At 38.5% G+C, this 23811-nt stretch overlaps 1 protein-coding gene across 6 annotated transcripts in view; it reads left to right on the top strand.

Moving 5' to 3' along the window:
* The window catches only part of LOC136863209 (pleckstrin homology domain-containing family A member 3), a 119017-nt gene extending 97589 nt beyond the window's left edge, over positions 1 to 21428 (top strand). For 2 of the 6 annotated variants that reach the window (XM_067139576.2, XM_067139579.2), the window contains 2 exons: positions 1018 to 1055; positions 20944 to 21428. The gene's annotated coding sequence lies outside the window, so the exon portion shown is untranslated. Of the gene's footprint in view, positions 1 to 1017; positions 1185 to 20943 lie in introns of all 6 variants that reach the window. The other 4 variants (XM_068226344.1, XM_068226345.1, XM_067139575.2 and 1 more) reach the window with 2 other exon arrangements.
* The last annotated feature ends 2383 nt before the right edge of the window (positions 21429 to 23811 follow it).

The raw sequence follows: 23811 nt of genomic DNA, 5'->3' as shown, positions 1-23811 counted from the left end.
TCTATCTCCTCATATATTCTTTCGATTTCTTCATCATCCGCTGAACTAGTAGGCATATAGACCTGTACTATTGTGGTGGGCATTGGTTTGGTGTCTATCTTGACGACAATAATTCTTTCACTATGCTGGTCGTAGTAGCTTACCCGCTGCCCTATTTTCTTATTCATTATTAAACCAACTCCTGCATTTCCCCTGTTTGATTTTGTGTTGATAATTCGGTAGTCGCCTGACCAAAAATCTTGTTCTTCCTGCCAGCGTACTTCACTTATACCAACTACATCTAACTTTAGCCTATCCATCTCCCTTTTCAGGTTCTCTAACCTACCACAACGATTCAAACTTCTAACATTCCACGCTCCGACTCGCAGAATGTCGGTATCCATCTTCCTGATGATCGCCCCCTCTCGTGTAGTCCCCACCCGGAGATCCGAATGGGGGACTAGTTTACCTCCGGAATATTTTACCCGGGAGGAAGCCATCATCAGTATATCATTCATACAGAGAGAGCTGCATGTCCTCGGGAGTTAGGTACGGCTGTAGTTTCCCATTGCTTTCAGCCGTGTAGCAGTATCAACACAGCTAAGCCATGTTGAGTATTATTACAAGGCCGTATCAGTCAATCATCTAGACTGCCGCCCTTGCAACTATCGAAAGGCTGCTACCCCCCTTTCGATGAACCATTCGTTAGTCTGGTCTCTCAACAGATACCCATCCGATATGGTTGCACCTGCGGCTCGGCTATCTGCATCATTGGGACACGCAAGCCTCCCCACCGCGGCAAGGTCACATGGTTCGCAGAGGAGGATTCTATAGGTAGTGCCAGCAAAATCAAAATTTGTTAACAAAACTTTGAAAGTTGCAAGTACAGACAGTACATATTTACCTATGCTGTAAGTGTATTCTTTTTATTATTATTATTATTATTATTATTATTATTATTATTATTATTATTATTATTATTCTTATTCTTGGTCAGATTGTGAATCGAGGACTTCCACAGTTTTCTCTTTTTCACAGTTCCCCCAAGATGAGAACACCAGGAACTGCATGTCGCTGTAAGTTACATTATACATCAAATCTGTCAGAGAGAGAGAGAGTCCCACATCTCCTCCTAAACCACTGGAGATATTTCAGTCAAACTTGGTTCACTTATGACTTACTATCTGGAGACGAGCACTGTGGGGGTAAGCCATCCCTAAAATAATCAAAAATAGTGTGAAATCCACATTTTTCGGGGTCACTGAGATGAATAGTAATACTCCAGATATTTTTAGTCCAAGTTCAGCCTCATCTGGCATATGGGGTGAGAAAGGGTGAAAAAATAAAATGACCTAGATTATGGATGTATGTGTGTATTTTCCAGCATAGCTGTCAACTAAATTTGGTACAAATATTACTCACTATCTTTGAAAAAGGCTGTTGGGGCAAGACACCCCTAGATCTCCCAAGGGAGGCGGTGAAATATAAATATGTGTCGAATCCATAGTTTTGAGGACTAATGGAGCAATTTCAACCAAACTTGGTACACACATGACTTACTATCAGAAGACTAACCATATGGGAGTGAGACACCCCTAGCACACTTAGTGGTAGGGGGTGTGATATAAGAGTAATCAAAAATAGTGTTGAATCCATAGTTTTTGGACCTGCTGAGATGAATAGTGACACTCCAGATTTTTTAAAAGTCAAACTTCAGCCCCGTTGGCATATGGGTTTAGAAGGGGTAAAAGAGAAATTGGCCAAAATGACCGAGATAATGTACGTATATATGTTCCAGCGAAGCTATCAACCAAAATTGACACAAGTATGACTTACTATCTGGAAAATATACTGTGGGGATAAGACACCATGAAAACTACTAGGGGAGGGAGTGAAATATAACTAAAAACGAGCAATAATAGCGTTGGAATCCATAGTTTTCGGGACTGCTGGAGCAATTTCAATCAAACTTGATACACTTATGACTTACTATCAGGAGATAAAACACATGGGGCTATGGGCAACCTTAGCACCCCCAGTAGTAGGGGTTGGAAGGGGTGAGGTATAAAAATAATCAAAAATAGTGTTGAATTTATAGTTTTCAGGGTTGTTGAAATGAACAGTGACACTCTGAATGTTGTTTAAGTCAAAGTTGAGCTATAACTGGCAGGGGGGGTGAGAAGAGGTTAAAAAAAGAAAATGTTCCAAGTGACCAAAATTATGGATATGTGGGGGCAGGGGCAAGATACCTCTAGAACCCCAAGGGAAGGGGGTGAAATATAACTAGAAATTACCTATATTAGTGTTGAATCCATAGTTTTCGGGACTACGGGAGTGATTTCAACCAAACTTGGTACACTTAAGACCTACTATCAGGAGAAAAACTAGATGAATATATATGACAACCCTAGCAAGCGTAGGGGTGGGGGAGGTGAGATATAAAAATAATCGGTGTCGAATCCATACTTTTTAGGATCACTTGAGTTGAATAGTGACATTTTTAAGTCCATTTCCAAAATGAATGAGGTAATGGACGTGTGTTCCAGCATAGCTCTCAACCAAACTTGGTACAAGTATGACTTAACATCTAGAAAAATTCTGTAGTCCCCGAGGGCAGGGATGAAATGTAAAAATAATAAAAAAACAACTGATATTTGAGTCAAATCCGTAGTTTTTGGGGTTCCTGAGATCAACTGTGACACTCTGGATGCCATTTAAGACAAAGTTCAGTCCCAGTCGGCAGGGTGGGAAGGGGGTGAGAACGGGTGAAGAAAAGAAAATGACCACATTGACAGAGTTTTTGGACATATGTGTGTATGTTCGAGCATACCTCTCAACCAAACTAGGTACACACATAAATTATCTGCAAGAAATTGCTATGGGGCTAAGGTACCGCTAGCACCGCTAGAGGCGGGGTTGAATTATAACAAATACGGAAAAGGGGGTGAAATATAAAAATAATAGACAATGTCAAATATTAATGTACAGTCCATTAGGGTTGGGCAGACCGGAACATTCACTTGTTCCGCAACATTAGGAACTTGAGGCGGAGTGCTTCGGTACAGAGTGCCGAGACACGGGACACAGGACTGTAACTGCGTCCTAGAGAGAACTTCGAGAGGCAACAGGACATGCTCCGCTTCAGCTGGAATGTGCCTGAACCGAACGTGCTGTGCCAAGGCCGCACTAGATAGATTAGTCGGCCTTGGCTGTGTCTGCCTGTCGATACCGGCTGTGTGCCGCCCTGTGTTGGAGTGTCAACATTTTTTCATCCAGTTATATATTTAATTCCAAAGCGATGACCCGTATTTTTCTTGGGCTTAAAAGTTTCCTTAAAGTCCAAATTAATTTTTAACATCAATCCCCGAGAAAGTGTTGAGGGAAATTTTCGAGATATTGAAGAAAGTAAATGGAAGTTGAGAGGGAAGGAATTCGAAGTGCAGAGAGCATAAGGCGGAGCGCACATTGGGACGCAGGCAAAGCAGCTAAAGCAGTGCAGCGCAGAGCAGATTTTTGTAATCCACACAAATCATTGCACCATCGCAAGTTGACAGACACGGCAGGACAGAGCAGAGCAGGCCGGTTCTGCACGTACTTCCGCCTACCACGGGATGTCTTCGAAACACAGTTTCCTGCGCACGTGTCACGCAGTTAAAAAATGGAGGAGAAAATTACCACAGCCATTCAGTCGCGCCATGTTTTGTAGGTACTATGTGAATCATGTGGACTGCAATGCAGTATGTACGCATATATGTATGTATGAATGTATGTATGTATGTATGTTCGTGAGAAAATGGCTGAACAGAATTTAATTAAAATCGGTATGTAAATTCGGGGAATAAGGCACTACAGTCCAGGCTATAAATCATTTTATTCACGCTGCGTAACAAGGTAGTTTAGAGAAAGGCCTAAAATGTAATCCACCGAGCAAGTGGCCGTGCGGTTAGGGTCGCGCATTTGTGAGCTTGCATTCGGGAGATAGTGGGTTCGAACCCCACTGTCGGCAGCCCTGAAGATGGTTTTCCGTGGTTTCCTATTTTCACACTAGGCAAATGCTGGGGCTGTACCTTAATTAAGGCCACGCCCGCTACCTTCCCAATCTTCCACCCATCTTCCGTCGCCGAAAACCTTCGATATGTTAGTGCGGCGTTAAACAAAAGCATGTAATCCTCATATATCTATGAAACAATCCATGACCCAAGTTCTCGCAACATATAGAATTTAAGACAAAGATCTAATGTTGATTATGGAGAGCATCATCGCCGACTCCGTCGCCGTCATCCATCATCACATTTATGTGAAGAGATAAATACGTAATCATGTCTTGTCAAATATAAATGCAAACGCATTCACAACAGATTGTCAATGTTGATTGATTTTAGTATCTTGTGTCTTGTGACAACTAGATGAAAATCTAGCAGTACATTTGTAAATACATATTTTTCCCTCTCCCCCACTGTGATCCTATTAATGAATTTACCATGCAAGTTGGTCGTGCGGTTAGGATCGCCTTGCTATGAGCTTGCATTCGGGAGATAGGGGGTTCGAACCCCTCTGTCGGCAACCGTGAAGATAGTTTTCCGTGGTTTCCCATTTTCACACCAGGCTAATGCTGGGGGGGGGGGCTGTACCTTAATTAAGGCCTCGGTCGCTTCCTTCCCATTCCTAGCCCTTTCCTATTCCATCGTTGCCATCAGACCTATCTGTGTCGGTGCGACGTAAAAAATATAAAAAATAATCATGAATTAAATTCTTTGCTTAGTCCATATGAACGCCGAATATCTGTAACATAGAAATATTGTTCAGTCTTGTAAACTGGCGAAGGTGGTTGTTTTTATTGCGATTGTTTTAAGCTGAATAACCGCGTTGCCATCAGCACAAGGGAAATTGTGAAGATGACTAACAAAATGAGAAAAATCGCGAATGCTTGAAGAAAAAGAAAAAAGAGCCTCTTTATACTGGATGCCCCAGTATCACACAGTCTTAAGAAAACATGTTATTTCTGAAAACCGACGAGACCCTGCGTGGCAATGTGCGCTCACGTCCACTTCGCAATTTCGTAAGCTTCGCGGTGTTCTGCTCTGCTCTTCCCTGCTCTGCGGCTAACTGCTTCTCAATGTGCGTCCGGCCTAACAGCAGGAAAGTACAACAATGTATTCATCCAGTTATATTTTTAATTCCAAAGCGACGACCCATATTTTTCTTGGGCTTAAAAGTTTCCTTAAAGTCCAAATTAATGTTTAACGTCAATCCCCGAGAAAGTGTTGAGGGAAATTTTCGTGATATTAATTACTCACTAATTACTCACAATACAGGCCAATACATTCAACTGGTGAAAATATTCTTGAATTGGTTACTTTTAAACACCTGCACTGCCATTGTAACCGTGTTATGAGTATTTTATATTGACCGGAAAAATCTTAACCTAATAGCAGCCTTTAACGTGATTATTGGGCGCGAATTTCAGTGTTCCGACTGTTCGTTCACGTTCCCTGCAGCTTTGTGCTGAACCATGGCCATAACTACACACAGGCACACACCACACAGCACGTTCCGTACAGGCACACTCCCAGTTCCCACTGGCGCGGAGCATGTAATGTTGCCTCTCGAAGTTCTCTCTACACTGCGCAGTTGCAGTCCCGCGTCCCGTGCGCCCGCTGCACAGTTCAGCTAGTAGGCGAAGGGCAGTGCATAGCGGCGCTTCTGATGGGACAGCGAGTCAGTGTCTCCGGCTCGCTTGAGAATGTTTCGGAACAATTGACACTCGGTGTTCTGGAACAGCGGAACGTAACTGTGCACCGGCACCTTGTGCCGAAACAGGGACATAGTGCCCAACCCTACAGTCCATAGTTTCGGGGTTGCTGAGAAGAATAATGACACTCCGGATTTCGTTGAAGTCCATGTTCAGCCCCCATTGGCATGGAGATGAGAAGGGGTGAAAAGGAAAATGTCCAAAATGACCGAAATTACACATGAATGTGCGTTTCTTCCAGCATAGCCCTCATACAGTATTCGTACACATGACGTACTATCTGAAAAAAATACTGTTGGAGGAAAACACTCCTATGGGGAGGGGGTGGAATATAAAAATATATGAAAAAGACTGATATCAGTGTTGAATCGATTGTTTACAAGGTCACTGAGATGAACTGTGACACTCTGGATGCTGGTTGTCGTACTTCAGCCGCAATCAGAATGGAGGTTGAGAAGGGTTGAAAATTAATGTAAAAAGTAACTTGAGATTATGGATGTATGTTCCAGAATAGCTCTCAACAAAACTTGTTTCACATATGACTTACCTTCTGGAAAATACACTATTTGGGGAGGAAACATAAAAATAAATAAAACGACTGATATTAATGTCGAATCCATTATTACAAGGTCTATGACGAGGGAACGGTACGAAGTCGAACGGCGAATTTCGATTTGATTTTTACATATTCGTGAAGGTCTTTTTAAGGTGAAACAGGTAGTGTAAGTCTAATTTTTCGCTGGTCTTTTTTAAGGGGGCATTTGGGGGCTCAAAGTCGGCGGTGCGCGCCCTGAGTTGTACAGTACTGTACATGCTGGCACACATCGGCGCTCACGGCCAGTGGCTGCCCTTCCTCGCCTTCCCTCTCCACTCCTTCGGTTCTCCTCTGTCTCCCAATACATACGGCTGCCAACAGTTGTGTATATGAGACGAGTCCTATTATATTTGGTCAAGTTCTCCACGACTGATGGCTATTCCACATACAGGAGATCGCGTTGGATTCTTTACTTTGTTATGGCGCTTGCAGCATTATTGCAGCTCTTATTAATGCCTACGGTGTTAATATTCAGGAATCTATAGAGCTTTCCGATGAAGAGCAAATCATGTATAAACAAATAAAGACAACGTTTGATGCAATTTTGGAGAGAAAATGCGAATTTATTCAGGAGGAAGAAGCCGTTTTCATTGATTCAGAAGACGAAGATGGCGTTGAGGAGGGGACAACAACACTGAAAAACGCAAACACGGAGATGAGTTTAACGAAGATAACAAGTCTTGTGATGGCTGAGGAAGGCCCTGTAAGTCAGTGGAAGATTATGATTCCGAATCATTGTTGGACATGTATCAAAAAATAAAGGAACGAGGACCTATGTACGCCGTATGAAAGTATAAGAAGACTCGGAGACAAATTTATGAAATCGTCAACTACGTTGAAGACAATGGAGAAATTAGGAAATGTGCGATGGTTCGAGCTTATGTGAAAGAAGAGTTCACCAAGGCAAGGATGCGTTATTTATATGTCACAAAATCGGACATTGAGCGTTGGATTGATGAGGGTAGAGAGTTGTTTTGCCCCAAACACTCTCTCCAAAGCGAGTCATACTTGACAAACCTTAAAAGGCGTTTGAAAATTCGGTTCCGAAAAGTAACCAAACTAGTCAGTAAAACATTTAAAACAGACGAAGAAATACGACACGAAGTGGCCAGAAAGTCTGTAACATTCATTAATGAATTGCAAGAAAAGAAAGAGATCCCGGATGCCAATATTTGGAATTCGGACCAGTCCTGAGTTGAGTTCGAAATGGCAACACAGAGAAGTTATGATTTTCATGGTGTGAAAGACGTTCTTGCTACGTTTGTTTGCCGAAATAGTTTTACGCACTCCCACACAGTGCAATATCACATTTCTAAAGCCGGAGAAATGGGACATTTGTTCTTGATCGTTTTCCAAGAAATTAATGGAAGGTTTGGACCTAGAGTACAAGAAAGTATCAAAGCCTACATGGATGCCTTTAAATAATGTCGTAATTGATTGTTCATCTTCCGGGAAAATGGGGAAAGGGCATGTACGTGACTGGTTTCAAAACGTTTTCCATCCACAATTACAGGAAGACGGAAGAAATCTTCTTCTCATAGATCCATTCAGTAGCCAAGGCAAAAATGCAAAACTTGAATTCCTGACGAACAAACATGTACAAATTGAATACATACCAAAAGGAACTATGTATCTTTGCCAGATCTTGGACTCTTCCGACAACTAAAATGTTTAGTCCGTCGAATGGAAAACATTTGCCGGGTAAGGAATTTACACGGCCACTCAAAATTAAAACCCAAAAACAGACTTTTCATTATAATTAGTCAAATACTAGCGCATAACCAATTACAAGGTGATTGTTTTGTACCAATGCTGAAATATGCTTGGCAAGTGGGTGGTTATTCCAGTACTGACAATATACCACAATTTCATACTGTCTCACAAACGAATTTTCATGATTTGACTGATACAAAGTGTGCTGGAAATTATTGTACCAATTTTTCGTTTATAAGGTGCGCACATTGCTGTCTTGTGTTTTGTTATTCACATTTTGTGTTAGATTTTCACTATCATGCCATGAACAATGGACCAATGCCAGACTGTGTTAGAATAAAGTCATTTCTTAACACTTTGAATGTATGATGATGCAGATGATATTTGATTATGTATTATTTGTATGTTATGTAGTGATTTGTAAACAATTTTTGTTTATTTATTCCATAATGAATTCACCTGCAATCCCCTGTTTACAACTGTAGGCAGCCGTATGTGGTGGGGGAGGGAGGAGAACCGAAGGAGTGGAGAGGGAAGGCGAGGCAAGACAGCCGCTGACGTGTGCCGGCACGTACTGTACAATTCATTGCTCGCACCGCCAACTTTGAGCTCCCAAATGGCCCCTTAAAAAGGACCAGCGAAAAATTAGACTTCCACTGCCTGTTTCAGCTTAAAAAGACCTTCACAAATATGTAAAAATGAAATCGAAATTCGCCGCTCGACTTCATACCGTTCCCTCGTGAGTTGAACTGTGACACTGTGGGTGCTGGTTAAGTCATACTTCAGGCACAGTCGGGGGTGAAAATGAATATAAAAATTACCGAGATTATGGGTGTAAGGAAGTATGCTCCAGAATAGCTCTCAACAAAACTTGGTACACATATGACTCACCATGTGGAGGTGGGGGAGGAACTTTGGGGATGGAATGTCCCAAGTCCCGCTAGAGGTGGGGAATGGGAGGTGATGACATGTAAAAATAATGGAAAATAACCTATAATAATGTCAAATCCGTTGTTTATGTGTCGCTGAGATGAATTTTGACGCTCTGGATACGTTTAAGTCCACATTCAGCCTCCATTGAGACGGGAGTCTGAGTTACCAGGATTAGTGCTGAGTCCACTGCTTTAGGGGTCGCAAGGCTGATTGGTGACTGTCTCAATGACAGCTTAAACAGTGTACATCGTATCTATAGTGCAATGGGTAATTACATATACTGTAGTTATTGCTTACTTTTTTGACAGGATGAAATACTTCAGTCATTTCGAATTTCCATAAGGATAAAGTTTTATTTGAAAATTAAATAATCTAAACCTTGAAATTAAACACATCTAAGTAACTAAAACTACGTAATAGATCGTAAAATATTAGTCAACATGTCAAAAAGGAATTGTATAAAAATTCACTTCACACACAACTGGTAACACAATCTTAAAGGTAAACATTCAAAAACTATCCAGGCAATGCTGGGTACTACAGCTAGTACAATAGCGCAATAACTGTGCCATTGTACTATTGTACTAGACCCATCTTTTAATGAAGTATTAATGGAAACAAAGTTCTAAATTAAGAAACAGATATAAATATTTATTTTAATCCATATGCATTTTTCTTAAAATTCTAGTTTTATGAAATTTTGTTAAACAAATTAACATCCTCTCAGGTAAAACAGAACATTCCCACCAACCAGGCAGACAAACTCCCCTCATCCACTCTACCCCCTCGTCAGCTCATGCCAAACACATTCCTACCTACTCTACAAGTTCACTCCCAGTTTCCCCTCTGACCTCTCCTCCACACTCGTAGCACATGTAGCAACAGTCAGCTAGTGTCAGGCCTGGTTTATTCAAGTTCAGTTAAAATGTAACTGCATGTTTAAAGAATTTAACAGTAAACTTAACCAAATTAGCATTTACTCAACATTGGTTAAGGCTAGCAATCTGCTAAACTCTCAGTTAACTTAACTGCCCAGGTTTCAAGCAGTTAAATTCTCTGTTAGCTCAAAATATGGCAGGTGCATTAGATGCAGAACTTCTGTATTGTGATATTTGAAATATGATAGGTCTTTTCCGGAAAGAGTAAGAAACAGAAGAGATGATTTTCATACAGTTTTTTCAGTTGCATAATTGTATGTTGGCTAAGATCAGTATGCACACTGAATTCGCTAAAAATTTTCTGGTAAGAGTCACTTACAGCTTTGAGCACAGATCCATTACTTTGCTTACTTTCCATAATACGTATGTATATACTTGGAAATATTTCCAAAAGAAGAGAAATTTGAACTACACATTCTCTTCTCGGCTTTTTTCATGTTGGTCTATAGAGCAACAGAAAATCCACGATCAAGACAAAAAATTCTAATAAACGTTTACTTCATGCATCTTGGTTTACAGCTGTATTAAAACAAAAGCACATCGGAGTGCACTCAAAAACTGCCTTCTAGATTCTCAATGATCGTGACTCTTGTGAGAGTTAACACCGTGTTCGCTAACAGTTCCTAGGAAATGTTTGGATAAACGCAGGAATCTTAACATGCTGCTAAATTTTTAATGCTGTGTTAACAAACAGTGCTTTACTGTTCTTTTAACTGAGATTGGATAAACTGGGCCTCAGACTTGCAACAACTTGATACAGGTCAAGTAGTGTAGGGCCGGCAAGGACTGTTCCAATTTATTTATGTTCAAATTCTTCTTCTGATAACATTTTTTTATTAGGCCTCTCCATTTATAGGTTTATTACATTTATCATACGTTACCAGTCCAGCCTTAATTTGCAACTACAAGAAAAGCTCCACTTCAAGTATTACTCAATAATAGTTGACATGTTGTCATTTCTCAGGGTTAATTAAACTTCATTACGTAACATAGAGCACGTTGCATGAACTCTACTTATTTTACTAAATGCCTGTACAAGTTTTAAACTAAGTGTATAGTTCTGAAGAGAACTTCTTTCATACTGCACATCACATCATATACCACTTGCTCTTTGAATAAATGAAACTTCTCTAATCTTATAAGATGTTATTTTAACACAGTACAAACTTGCAAATGTATTTTAATATTCAGTTTTTCAGTATAGGTATACTTTTAGAATATTTTAACTTTGTATATACCTTGCCTGCAATGATACCTTGATTCTAAGTTTATCAATGATTGAGCTTCAAGCTGTTGATGTTCTCTACGAAGGACAAAATATGTAATATATAAAAATAAACATATGAACTTGTATAGGTGGGAATTTTCTATAATTTAACAAGTCCATTATGTAGTGTATGTGTTGTCACAATTGTGCAACGCACTATCAGGTGTTTCTGAGCTGCCATACTTATTATCTGAAGGTTTCTCATCAGCTAAAGCTGAAGTATTGGCTGATTTGTGCTCAAAAACAAAGTGCAACATCCTTTGCATTCAGCGAACGCATTGTGCTGTCGATCAGTGACCACCGGTTTTATCAGGAATGCATTCGGCTGTTTATCACCCCAGTTATATTTGTGGTAGTGCAGTTTCCTGCATACCTGCACTAACCATCTTTCTTTCACCAAGCAAGTTGGCCGTGCGGTTATGGTCATGCAGCTATAAGCTTGCATGCGGGAGATAGTGACTTCAAATTCCACCATTGGCAGCCCTAAAAAATGGTTTTCTGTCGTTTCCCATTTTCACACCCCTCCCTTCAATGTTTATTAAATAAGTATTATTTTTTGTGTCCAGCTCCATGGCTAAGTTGTTAGCGTGTTGGCCTTTGGTCACTGGGGTCCCAGGTTCGATTCCCGGCAGGGTGGGGAATTTTAACCATCATTGGTTAATTCCGCTGGCATGTGGGCTGGGTGTATGTGTTGTCTTCTTCATCATCATTTCATCATCACAATACGCAGGTCGCCTACGGTCGTCAAATCGAAAGACCTGCACCTGGCGAGCCGAATATGTTCTCGGACACTCCTGGCTCTAAAAGCCATATGCCATTTCATTTTCATTATTTTTTGTTTAATGCCAATTTATTTTAACGAGTCTTTAGCAAAATAGCCGCCAAGCTTCAGCCAAGTTCAGTTGGTTTTCATCAGAGCAAAGCATATCTGCTACTGACAGTAAGCACAAAAATGCTTCAAGGAACGTGGAAATTGGTTGAGTGAATCATGGCCACATTATTCACGGTCCTTTACCAACTGGACTTGGAATCGTCGCACTCTGCTGTGGTGTGAAATTAATTTTATTTGGGCTGTATTGACAGTTATCACTATTATCAAAGATAGGAGTGCCCACCTATTCAGTACCGTAAATTATATGTTATAATTATTTATTTAATTTTATTTAATTTATTTAATTTAATTTAATCATTACATATTGGGGACTAGTTTTGACCCTTCCACTGGGTCATCGTCAGTCTCAATCACAATTGGTAAAGACATTACTGTATATTAGGGTGTCCCTTAAAAGGGGGGGGAAAAAAAATCTTTCATTTATTGAAACACATACCCTGTTATTGTGTTTATTAGTCTATTAGTTACCCAAGTACGGAATTTCAACTTCCTACATTAATTTTAACCCGTGCCGACAGGGCCTAAAAATTTTAGGAAATTGCTGCTTAAAGTGTCTCTTAACCCGCCATCGGTATTGTTGTTAGGTAGCTCCTAACAAAAGCATTCCTTATTAAGAAAAGTTTTTGGTTTAAGACTCAAACTTTTCAAACTCCAGATATTCTCAAATGAGTATATTAGTCACATCTTTTGCTTCGTTACGCGATGATTCATGCACACGTGTCACATGGAGGAGTGGGGGAAGTGCACACAGTTGAAAGGAATGAGTGAATAGGACAATGATAGAAAATAATGAGACTTACAAATCATGGTAAGGTTTGTTTTGTGCTGTAATATGCATTTGTAATGCCAAGGATTTTTGTTCCTTTTCATAATATTTAGTGATAGTTATGTAGATTCATATAAATATAAAGGGCTAACGTAAAACCAGTCTGATAAAACAAAACTATAATTACCGTCTAAAAGAACGAAAACGGTGTAAGAGTCGAAATTGTAGTAGCAAATATTTAGGTAATAAACAATTGTGGATATATACAAATATGTAAGTATATACATATATATGTATATACCTAGAAATATACTAAATAACCAAATACTAGTATAATTTATTCAAACTACCCAGAAGAGCCCGTATAAGAACTAAAATCATATACCAAGCTGATGTTAAGGAGCGCCTATACATGCTACCTCTCGCGTAAATGAGGACAACGCTACCGATGGCGGGTTAAATGTAGTTGTAGATGATCACCCAAAACAATTATTTTAGAGAAATATAAATGAAAACAGAAATTTATATAATGCTCTTCTTGTAAATAACAAAAAAGATACAATTTTTATAGTTAATCGTTTGGATATTTCCTCTTCAAAGTCTCTTTTTTTTTTACAGTCTGGGTAAATTTTTGTGTGTTCTTGCACACAATGTAGTAAGAACTGCTTCTGTTCTTCACCTGCGGTAATCAAACCATGAAAGTCTGTCATTAGTTTAAGAGCTCTTTCAGCTGTGCCATTAACTGCTTTTAAGGTACAAACCTTCTTTTTAGCTTCCACAAATGCCACGTTGTCTTTCCATGAAGGTACAAGTCCTTGAAGGAAACCACTGTCAAGTTGCAGTCGTGAAAATAAACCTTTACTCTTGACAGAAAGAAAGTCACTCAAAGATTTCCCTGACACAAGATAAAAAAAACTTGTAATGCCTATAAATAAAACAACTAAGTTCTAAATTAAATACCAGATTAAACAATACTAGTCTACTATGTGCCGTATAGAGAGCCAGACATCTCTTCTTTCGATGGAACATATCTCTTTCCGGAATCACCAAAGCTTTCATTTTGTAAGTTTTCTACAACGTTTCCTTTGGTCTACTCATCAACTTCATCATCAAAAATTGAAAGGATGGCTATTTTCTCCGACAAGTACCACAAGTGTTGACTGAACTTGTTTAAAACCGCAGTGGAAATCAACTTGTCAACTTTCTCGTAATCTTTTAAGGTCTTTAAAAAACAAAAATCTTGATTCGGTGCTTTTATCGCCAAACTACATCCAAGCCAGGGCTTCACGTAAACTGCTACAATTAATAAACAAACATCTTGTAAAGCTTGTTTGTCCTTAGCGCTCATTTTAAACTGGAACTGCATTAAACACATTTTTAAAGAGTAAATAGCTCTTGCCATCCATCGTGCTTGATGCATTGCACCAGGAGGTCTGATTTTTGTTATTTTTAATGTCTCCACCCAGAAAAACAATAGCGAGCTTAAACGAGCTCAATGAGCTTGCGATAATCATCTCATACAGTCAATTTTGCCAGATCATTGTTAAAAAACTTCACCAATTCAATATTATTTGCCTCACAGAGATGTTGTTAGACAAAATCAGTGCACAGTTCGATGGCACTAGGTTTAATATTCTTTCAGTTGTCCCTAAACTTTTTGAACAGCGGAATATCAGGACTGCTGGTGATTTGTTGGATCTTTGATTCAAACACACTTTTGAGCACCAGTTCGTAAATATGATGGCGGCAAGGAAAGAGTAAAAACTTGCTTTCTAGTTTTTGCTCTAAAAGCACACACGCTCTGTTCAAGCATCCTGTATTAGATGCTATTGTATCACAGCACATTATTTGTACGTTATCATCCAGGTTCCAGTCATGAAGGGCATTTGATACTGCTTTCGCTTGCTCTTTGCCGGAAGAGTTGTCTAACTTCGGCACAGCAAGAAATTGTCGTTCCTCGTCATATGAAATAATAATTTGTAGGCATTCTTCTTTAGAAGTTCTTACGTCCAGAGCAGGTAACAATTTTCCATCCCAATGAACAGTAACTACTTCGGGCATGTTATTCTGAAAATTGGATTTAATGGATCCCGCTCTATCTTTTTTTCTCATTTGTGTTTGAATGCGTTGAGTAAAAGATTTGTTGGTCAGGTAATTGTCAGAACTAAGACCAAGTGCTTCTACTACAGACTGAGTTATATAAACAGAATCTCTGATGCTTAGATGACATCTGTCTAAATTTGCAACTAATTTAGATGTGATAAAATCTTTTTTTCCTCTTCCTGTCGACGTAGCTAAAGAACTTACAGACTGAGATGTGGATGGCAGAGATTCTTCCAAGCTTTCTTCAGAGCTTGTAGATTGTTCTTCTACATCTTCATGTGTATCAAAGGTCTGTAAAGTTGCAGTTTCCAATGAGCTCGCGGAAGGCATTTGCTTTAGTCTCTTTTTGTCTTCTGGGAGTTTTCTCAGCCTGGCCCTTTCTTCAATTTCAGCCAACTTTTTGTCAACACCCGCTAGGCACCCTGCTAGGCATCTCTCTTTGCTTTTGCAAAAATATTTTATCTTCTTCGATTTTTATTCTTTCGAGAGCATCAGCATGTGCGATATTGAATAAATCATCTAATTCAAGTTGAATGTTCTCCTCGCGGCGCCTATGTAAATCCTGAATCTTCATGCTATTTTTTTTGCAGTTCTTGCCAGACCTGATAAAGAACCACTAAATTCTTAACACAATTAGGCACAGCTCTGGTAGGTATTCTAGCCTTTTTCCAGAATATATTGCACGCCCAAATGACAAGATTTACGCTTTCACCAACAGTCAACTTAACCTCACGTATGTTGAAAAATCGAACTGCGAGAACTTGACGATTAGATGGTAATTTTGTGCCTGTTATTTGGTGATTTACTTCACCAACCAAGAAAATACTTTTCTTATTGCTCCTCAGTCCCACTGACATCTTTGAAATATAAAACAATCCTTGCTAGCTACCCGATAAGCGAAAACTAAGTGACAATAACAATGAGAGCGCCACTCTTGTGACGCAACTTGTATGGACATGTTTGTGTGTGAGTCGGGACAGGTTGCACAGTTCCAAATAAGGAAAAAAATTGTTTTCGGGTGTTTTAGGCCCAAATGAGTAAAACAATAATCTGTGCATTGCAAAATTAAAACTTTGAAAAAAAAGGTACAGCCTACTGTATATGCGAGACACAGTATTATTTACGGTATTGAATAGGTGGACACTCCAATCTTTGTTAATTAGTTAATTGTGCTGTGGTGGTTGGGAGAGAAGAATGTTGTTAAACTTCTGGGAACAAAAAAGTCATGAACCCTTAGTTTGATGGAATTTATGTAAAATGATCTGTAGACTTTAAAGATAGATGATTGTTTTGTTTTGCCAGGAATAAAACAGCATTTTAGTTCCTTCTGGCTTTGGTAATTTCAAATAGGTGATTTAACTTGATAACTTGTTTAACAAACTTACAGGGACCGAGCAAGTTGGCCATGTGGTTAGGGTCATGCAGCTGTGAGCTACCGATCAGGAGATAGTGGGTTCGAACCACACTGTAAGCAGCCCTGAAAGATGGTTTTCCATGCTCTCCCCATTTTCACACCAGGCACATGCTACGGCTGTACCTTAATTAAGGCCTCGGCCGCTTCCTTCCCACTCCTAGCCCTTTCCTATACCACCGTTGCCATAAGACCTATCTGTGTTGGTGCGACATGCAGCAAATTGAAAAAAACTTACAGGATCAGATTTAAAAACGTGTAAAGATGTCTTGCTTAAATACATTTATGTGGATTAAAAACATTGTCTCTCATAACTGATAATAACATGGTAAATAGTGTATTGCTTTATGAAATTAAGTTTCGGGAAGTTAGTTACTATTTCAAATTTAAGAGAGCACTATAAAAGCTTTTGTTCCCTGTGATAGTGAGCATGTATTTTGAAATATTCATTAGGAAATAATTCCTGGACAAGTGTAAAAACGAAAGGAAATTTTATAAGTCATCGCCATAAGGTCATCAGGCAAACTAATATGTTATATTATAAATAAAGAAATATTTAATGACATAGTATGTATTTGTTTTGTTGATTGCCTTCTTAAATATTAAGTTCAAGCTTACAAGACAATGTTCACAGTGATGTAGGTCTACAATGATTCATCATTGTTTTGAAATACAAATTACAGTGGGTGAGTTGGCTGTGCGGTTAGGTGCGCGTAGCTGTGAGCTTGCGTCCAGGAGATAGTGGGTTCACACCAGGCAAATGCTGGGGCTGTACCTTAATTAAGGCCACGGCCGCTTCCTTCCCATTCCTAGACCTTTCCTATCCCATCATCGCCATAAGACCTATCTGTGTCGGCGCGACGTGAAGCAAAATAGCAAAAAAGAAATACAAGTAGCTGGGACTTTATTTTATTCCCAGCTGTGTCTAGTTAAAGGACGGTGACTACCTCTCTCTGTGACATTGCTACATAGTGTGGGCCAGGCATTGACTAGAGACAACCCCCTGTGGGTGGGGAGGCACATGGTGAGTACACCCCCAGTATCCCCTGCCTGTTGTAAGAGGTGACTAAAAGGGCCCCAGGGACTTTCAACTAGGGAGTGTGGGTTGGTGACCATGGGGCTCTTAGCTGAGCCCTGGCATTGCTTCCATTTACTTGTGCCGGGCTCCTCACTTTCATCTATCCTGTCCGACCTCCCTTGGTCAGCTCTTGTTCTTTCCTGACCCCGACAGTATTAGAGCCTTCGAGGCCTAAGGAGTCTTCCATTTTCATGCTCTTTGTGGCTGTTGTCGTTCTTTGTCTGGCACTTCATTTTCGAAGTGTTGAAGACCCCCCCCCCCCCCTCTCTCTCTCTCTCTGGGTGGGTGGACACAGGCGAAGGCTACACCCCTGGTATCACCTGCCTGTTGAAAGGGGCGACCAAGGGATGATGAAATTATAACCGTGAGAATAATTGTGATTAGTACCATTACGTGCGGAACACCATTGGTCGACATTACTTGCGACTAGTACCACCATGCAAAGAAAACCATGGGTCTGAGTGTTGCTTACAATAGAGGTCATCATGCGTATTCCACTGGTCGGTTCCGCTGTGTTCAGAATGGGTCTGTGTTACCTATGAGTAGTACCTCTTTCTGACGTGGCCTGCGATTAGTTCCACCAAGTGACGAACACCACGGGAATACCAGCGCCCGTGATTAGTCCCACTATGTGAGGAACACCATGGGTCTGCATTAACTGCGAGTGGTGCCATTGTGTGTGACATACCCTGGGTCTATATTACCTGTGATTAGTACCACCATGCAAGAAACACCATGAGCCTATGTTACCTGTGATTAGTACCACTGTAGGAGGAACACCATGGTTCTGCTTTACCAATGATTAATACCATTGTGAAGGGCCGGTGACCTGGATTTTGGACCCCTTTAGATAATAAGCATCATCCCAATGAATAAGACATTGTGAATTGGATCCACTGATTGTTTTTGTTTCACGATCATTTTCTCATCACCATTTGTTTCAGATTTTAGTCAGTGGATACATTTTGAAGTTTTAATTTGCATTTTGTTACACCTCATACCATAGGGGCCGATGACCTATCTCTTTGGCCCCTTTAAACAACAATCATCATCATGACTGGAGACAGCCATGTTATTAGCAAACAGCTTTAGTTCCATATTTATTACAATGACTAAAAATGCCCACATTTCCTTTCTGGAGGTGAGGTTGAAAACTGGCCCAACATGCAACAAGGAATAAGCACCATCTTTGATAATATTTTCTGTTGTGTATTAGCTGACAATGGGGAACCTTCTGTTCACTGAAGATAACTACTTTTGTTAACTTACCTGTCATACAAGACCAGGGATAGTCCTGAGTACATCCCAGGAAATTGGTTACTTCCATAAGCTAGAGTACATTTAAAAATGGATTCTCTCTAAGGTTGCAACTAACAAGGTGTCCTCGTTAGAGTAGGAAACCACCTTAAACCCACCACTCGATGCCACCCAATTTTTCGTGTCAAGTGGCACTAACTTATCCATATCTGAGCATTGGGAGATGAAATGCCATCTCTGACCTCTGCTTCACAAGCACTGAAGGCTGAAAAAGGGATTGAAAATATCCTCTCTGAGCTGGTTTGCTCAGAAATGACTAGGTATGTCTCAACACTGAGGTGCGCACTAAATCAGTGCAGGTTCAAGTTATTTTGACTCTGTTGCACTGTTGAGCAGTAATATAGCAGTAAAACTATAAAGTTAAAAAACAAAAAAGAAAACACACAAGCAGGTCTCAGGTAAACCTATCTAAAGTGTGATAAAGTGTTTCAAAAAGGGAGGCAAAAGGGATGTCGGATAAACTCCTTGTTGATCCTAGGAAATCTTCGGACAAATCAAAACATTCTTTAGAAAATGTTATGTGATGTAAGAGGAAATCTTTCTGTTAAAGTTTGGTAATGCAGAATTAATTGGGTTGAGGTCAGTGATGGTAAAACAGTTGCACCCAAGAAAGTGAAGAGGATAGTAAATGGATTGTAGTGTCATAAAATAGTAAAAATGGATACAATTCTATCAGAATGGGTCAAATGTACTAGCAAGTTGGGGATTAAGTGACTTCATAGAGTAATAGGATTTGGATAGAATTTCTTCTGATTCTATGAAAGTAATTGTTGCATCAGTCTGCAAACAAGGAAATACTACATTAAATAAGTCTTTTTTAATCACTACACCAAGCAAAAAGTTTGCCAGTTTGGAAAAGAGAACAGAATAATTGTTGGAGGATATGATAAGATAGATGTGGTTTTTAGACCATAAAAGGACTGTCAGAACCATATTTTCATTATACACTTGTAAAATTCTGGGAGAAGAAAAAATTGTTATCCTCCCCAGTTTGTATGTAGCATATAGTCTACATGTGGTTTTGTGTACTCACAATAATACAGTATACAAAAAAAAGAATAATTGTAGTTAAATCACCTCTTGAGCACTGATGTGGCATATATGCTGCATGTCATAAAACAATGTAACCAAACATACTGATTTTCTATGGTGAATATTTTAAAGTTACTTTAGTCATATATAACACATTGAATGCAAAAACAGATTTGTTACTGAGGAGGTTAAGCTTATGTTTTGTAGTGCATGGATCATGTACATAATGATGTAAATTGGTAGGATATTGTGATTGAGTTGGATGAAAATGTAGTACTGTAAGTGTGACTTGTCAGTAACTTGGTGTTAATGGCAGACTGTGTCAAAAACTTGCAATGTATTAATTTGGAAAAGAAATGCAGCACTTTGGAATGAAAACCAACATGTCCAATATTTAAATGATATCAGTTGGCTGGAATCCTAAAATGTTAGAATGTCGGGTAGGGAATAATAAATTGGAGCAGATGGACAATTTCAAGAACTTGGTAAGTGTAGAGTATTCAGAAAACGTGAATCAAGATGTAGCAAAACTAATACAGTGAATTTACAGATGAATCTACCCTTACATTACACCATTTTCTGGCTTACCAAAGTAATAAAAATTATATCTTGTACAAATACATAGGAACAATGATGAAAGGGTATTTGTAGTGATGCTAATTTAGGAATGAACATGTTTGCATGAACTATTGTAGCTTGTGTGATAGGTTCATGTGAAGTGAATGGAGGAGGATTTGTTGCCTGGGAGAGTAGTGAATTTGGCCATGGAAGGAAGAAAAGAATAGAGAGAGACCTAGAGGGACAATGATTAGACTTGGTTTATAAAGATTTCAATGTAAGTGGTGTAGAAACAGAAGAGACCACAGTTCTAGTTTTCAACAGAGCATTGTGGTGCACTTGCTTCATTCACTGAGGTTCTCAGACTATATACTGATACACACACAGTCTGTATTATTATTATTATTATTATTATTATTATTATTATTATTATTATTATTATTATTATTATTATTATTATCAGTTTCCTGTTTTCACCTCCAGTTGGGTCTGGATTACACACAGTCTGTAATAAAGATTTAATCTGTGTATGTGTATATTTTCTTTTCATCCCATTTACTTAGCTTGTACTGGACAATCCATAATTTTAATATTCTTCTCCTTTCACAGGAATACGTGAACCAAAGCTGAACTAGTCGCAGAATTGTGATTTGTGCATTAAATGTGAAAAACCTGAGCTGTGTGACATTTCTCTGCTCAAGTTTTTGTGGTGCATGGACATATGTGGTATGGCTTTTGACATTGTCGTCTTGAATCTGAAAAAAAAACTGTACTGATGAACATATTATTTCTCGGTGACTCCTATCGTGTAGACATGCTATATATTTTATAAGTACAGTATAGGATTTTTATTTGGTGATACTGAATACCTAGTTGTTGAATTCTGTTAAGGTCTATTTTGTAAAATTTTGGACATTTCCAAGCCATGAATAAACCGAGTAGTGTGTCCAGAGACCTGCATTATTATAAAAGACATTGTGTTGAAATGTTTGTTCTTTGTATGAATATATATAAACTGTGATGTGTAGATTATTAGGTACTAATATGATTTTATGGTATCAAGAAGAAATAAAGTTAATTTATTTAATGAACAATTTTCACCTGTTGTGTCATTAAGATTCCACTTATGTTTTGTGACAGTTTGATTGCATGCTAGGAGTTATAGAAGACATTCAGTAGTCATCCCATTTACCTGATGTGGGCAATACAGGCTTTAGAATTCTCTTGTAAATACCTGTTGGAGCCTGCCAAAAGTGATCATGAACCTTATTGCAGTACATGTATCCTTCATAATCTATGCAAAGTCATCTGTCATGAAATGATAGTATGATCTGAAATAGAAAATGCAGAAGTGCTTTGATTAATTTGTAGCTGAGTTTTAATCATCCCATGCCATCATGAAGCCATACAAGACCTCTCCATATGTGCATGAAACAGTAGAAGGAATGAACTTGGAGAAAAATTAAGTGGATATCCATTTCCATACATCAATAAAAATATTATTTGAAGGAACAGTATCATTTTTTTCAAAATAGTAAGAAGATTTTTATTAATATACTTTCATATGAGACAAAAATGTTGATGAAATGTTATTAATACACAAATAATTTTTAATATGAAAAATACAGAATTTTGATGGTTATAGATTTATATGATTTTTCTGGTAACTTTGTTAGTTCAGATAATTATTTTCTTCACAGAAGATACATCTTGCAATTGATCATAACATTGGCACAGCAGCTTTTCTTTAGTAAAGAATCAGCTCCATGGGGAAGGTTTTTAACTGGCAATCTCCCTTTATGTACATCAGTTATTACAGAAATTTTGAACTATGTTCATTTTTTTTTTTTTTCAGCATAAATCCTCAATCAGTTATTTAATCTAGTGTAAACATATGCATATCTTCCTTATGGTCTATTTAACTCTATTGCAAAGTCCAGATGAATTGTTCTCTCTGTGTGTCTTGTGTCTATAAAGTCGAACCTCGATATCTCAAGCCTCCATTACTCGAATTTTCAGTATCTCGAAGTATCTTAAATTTCCCAGCTGTTTGTCCTATTCTTCACATGTATTTACTATCTCTATTACTCGAAATTCAGTTACACATATTTCTCAAAGCAAATATTTCCTCCCTTGAAGCAAAAAATACTCTGTAACTCGAATTTTGTGCAATATTAACTGTACAATGCAGCATTTGTGATTTGTGAGGAACAGTTAACAAGTAAAGAAAGGTTTACAGTGATGCTGGGAGACAATATGACAGGAACCGAAAAACTAAAACTTGTAATGATCGGAAAATTAGCGAACCCTCGCTGTTTCTTGGGTGTGAATTAATTACCGGTCACGTACAAAAGTAACCGCCGAAGTCTCGGATGACAAGCTCTGCTTACGAATCTCGGCTGCGTGGTATTGACGAGAAGTTTTGACGTGAAGCGAGAAAAGATTAACAGTAACAAATAGAAGAGACTAACAGATTGTTTCCAAAGGTATGTTTCTTGTTTCACTACTGTATGTACTGTATTCTGTCTTCTAAAAAGGTTGCTATAATAAGGGTTATAATTAAAGTGATGCCATAAAAGAGTGTTTGTATATTTTTAAATACTGTTAAAAATAGTGTATTCAGTATAAGCCCGTAGTTACATATGATTCAATTATGTGCTATACGTAGTTAAAAAACGGTATTCTGTATCTATCGAAATTTCAATAACTCTAAATAAAATTTATCTCCTGAGGTGATTCAAGATATCGAGGTTCCATTGTATGTATGTATGTATGTATGTATGTATATATCGTCCCTAGATAGTGATATTCTTACACGATATTTAAACGGGTTTGAATTACCATAGTTGCCTATGTTCAAAGGGACATTACTGTAATTTGCTGGTCTACAAAAGGAATTTATTATTATTATTATTATTATTATTATTATTATTATTATTATTATTATTATTATTTCCACCTGGATATATAGTATATAATACGAATGCTCCGAATTCAAATGTTTTCAATTTTACTGTATTGGGCAAAACAGTCGAGCTGGGTGTGTGCAGGCCCCGATTTACAAATGGGCGGACTGGGCATTTGCCCAGGGCGCCAGTTTTTGAGGGGCGGCGGCCGGCGGATTGAGTAATTATGGCCTGCGTGAATTACGTCTTAAATTCATTACACTCAAATTACTTTTACATTCCACAAATTATTCCAATTATTTTATTAGACTGTACAAAACACTTTAAACTATTCTAACTTTAAAACCTGAATTTAATCTATATATTTAAATTTTATGAAGAAAATGTGTCTTATTTCTAAAATTATTTACTTGCATGCAAACTATCAAGCTAAACCAACGGCTTTTTAAATAAAAATAAAAACAGCCTCATTCTTATATTGCTTGATAAGTTTAATTACGAGAATTAACTGCATTTGCATAATGTGCTGTTTTAAAACTCAAAATCTTGAAAAGTCTAATATTTAATTTGT

The sequence above is a fragment of the Anabrus simplex genome, chromosome 2, assembly GCF_040414725.1.
Source record: "Anabrus simplex isolate iqAnaSimp1 chromosome 2, ASM4041472v1, whole genome shotgun sequence".
In the NCBI taxonomy this organism is placed as follows: domain Eukaryota; kingdom Metazoa; phylum Arthropoda; class Insecta; order Orthoptera; family Tettigoniidae; genus Anabrus; species Anabrus simplex.
The sequence above is the reverse complement of the archived record's forward strand: the minus strand, read 5'-3'. Positions and strand labels throughout refer to the sequence as shown.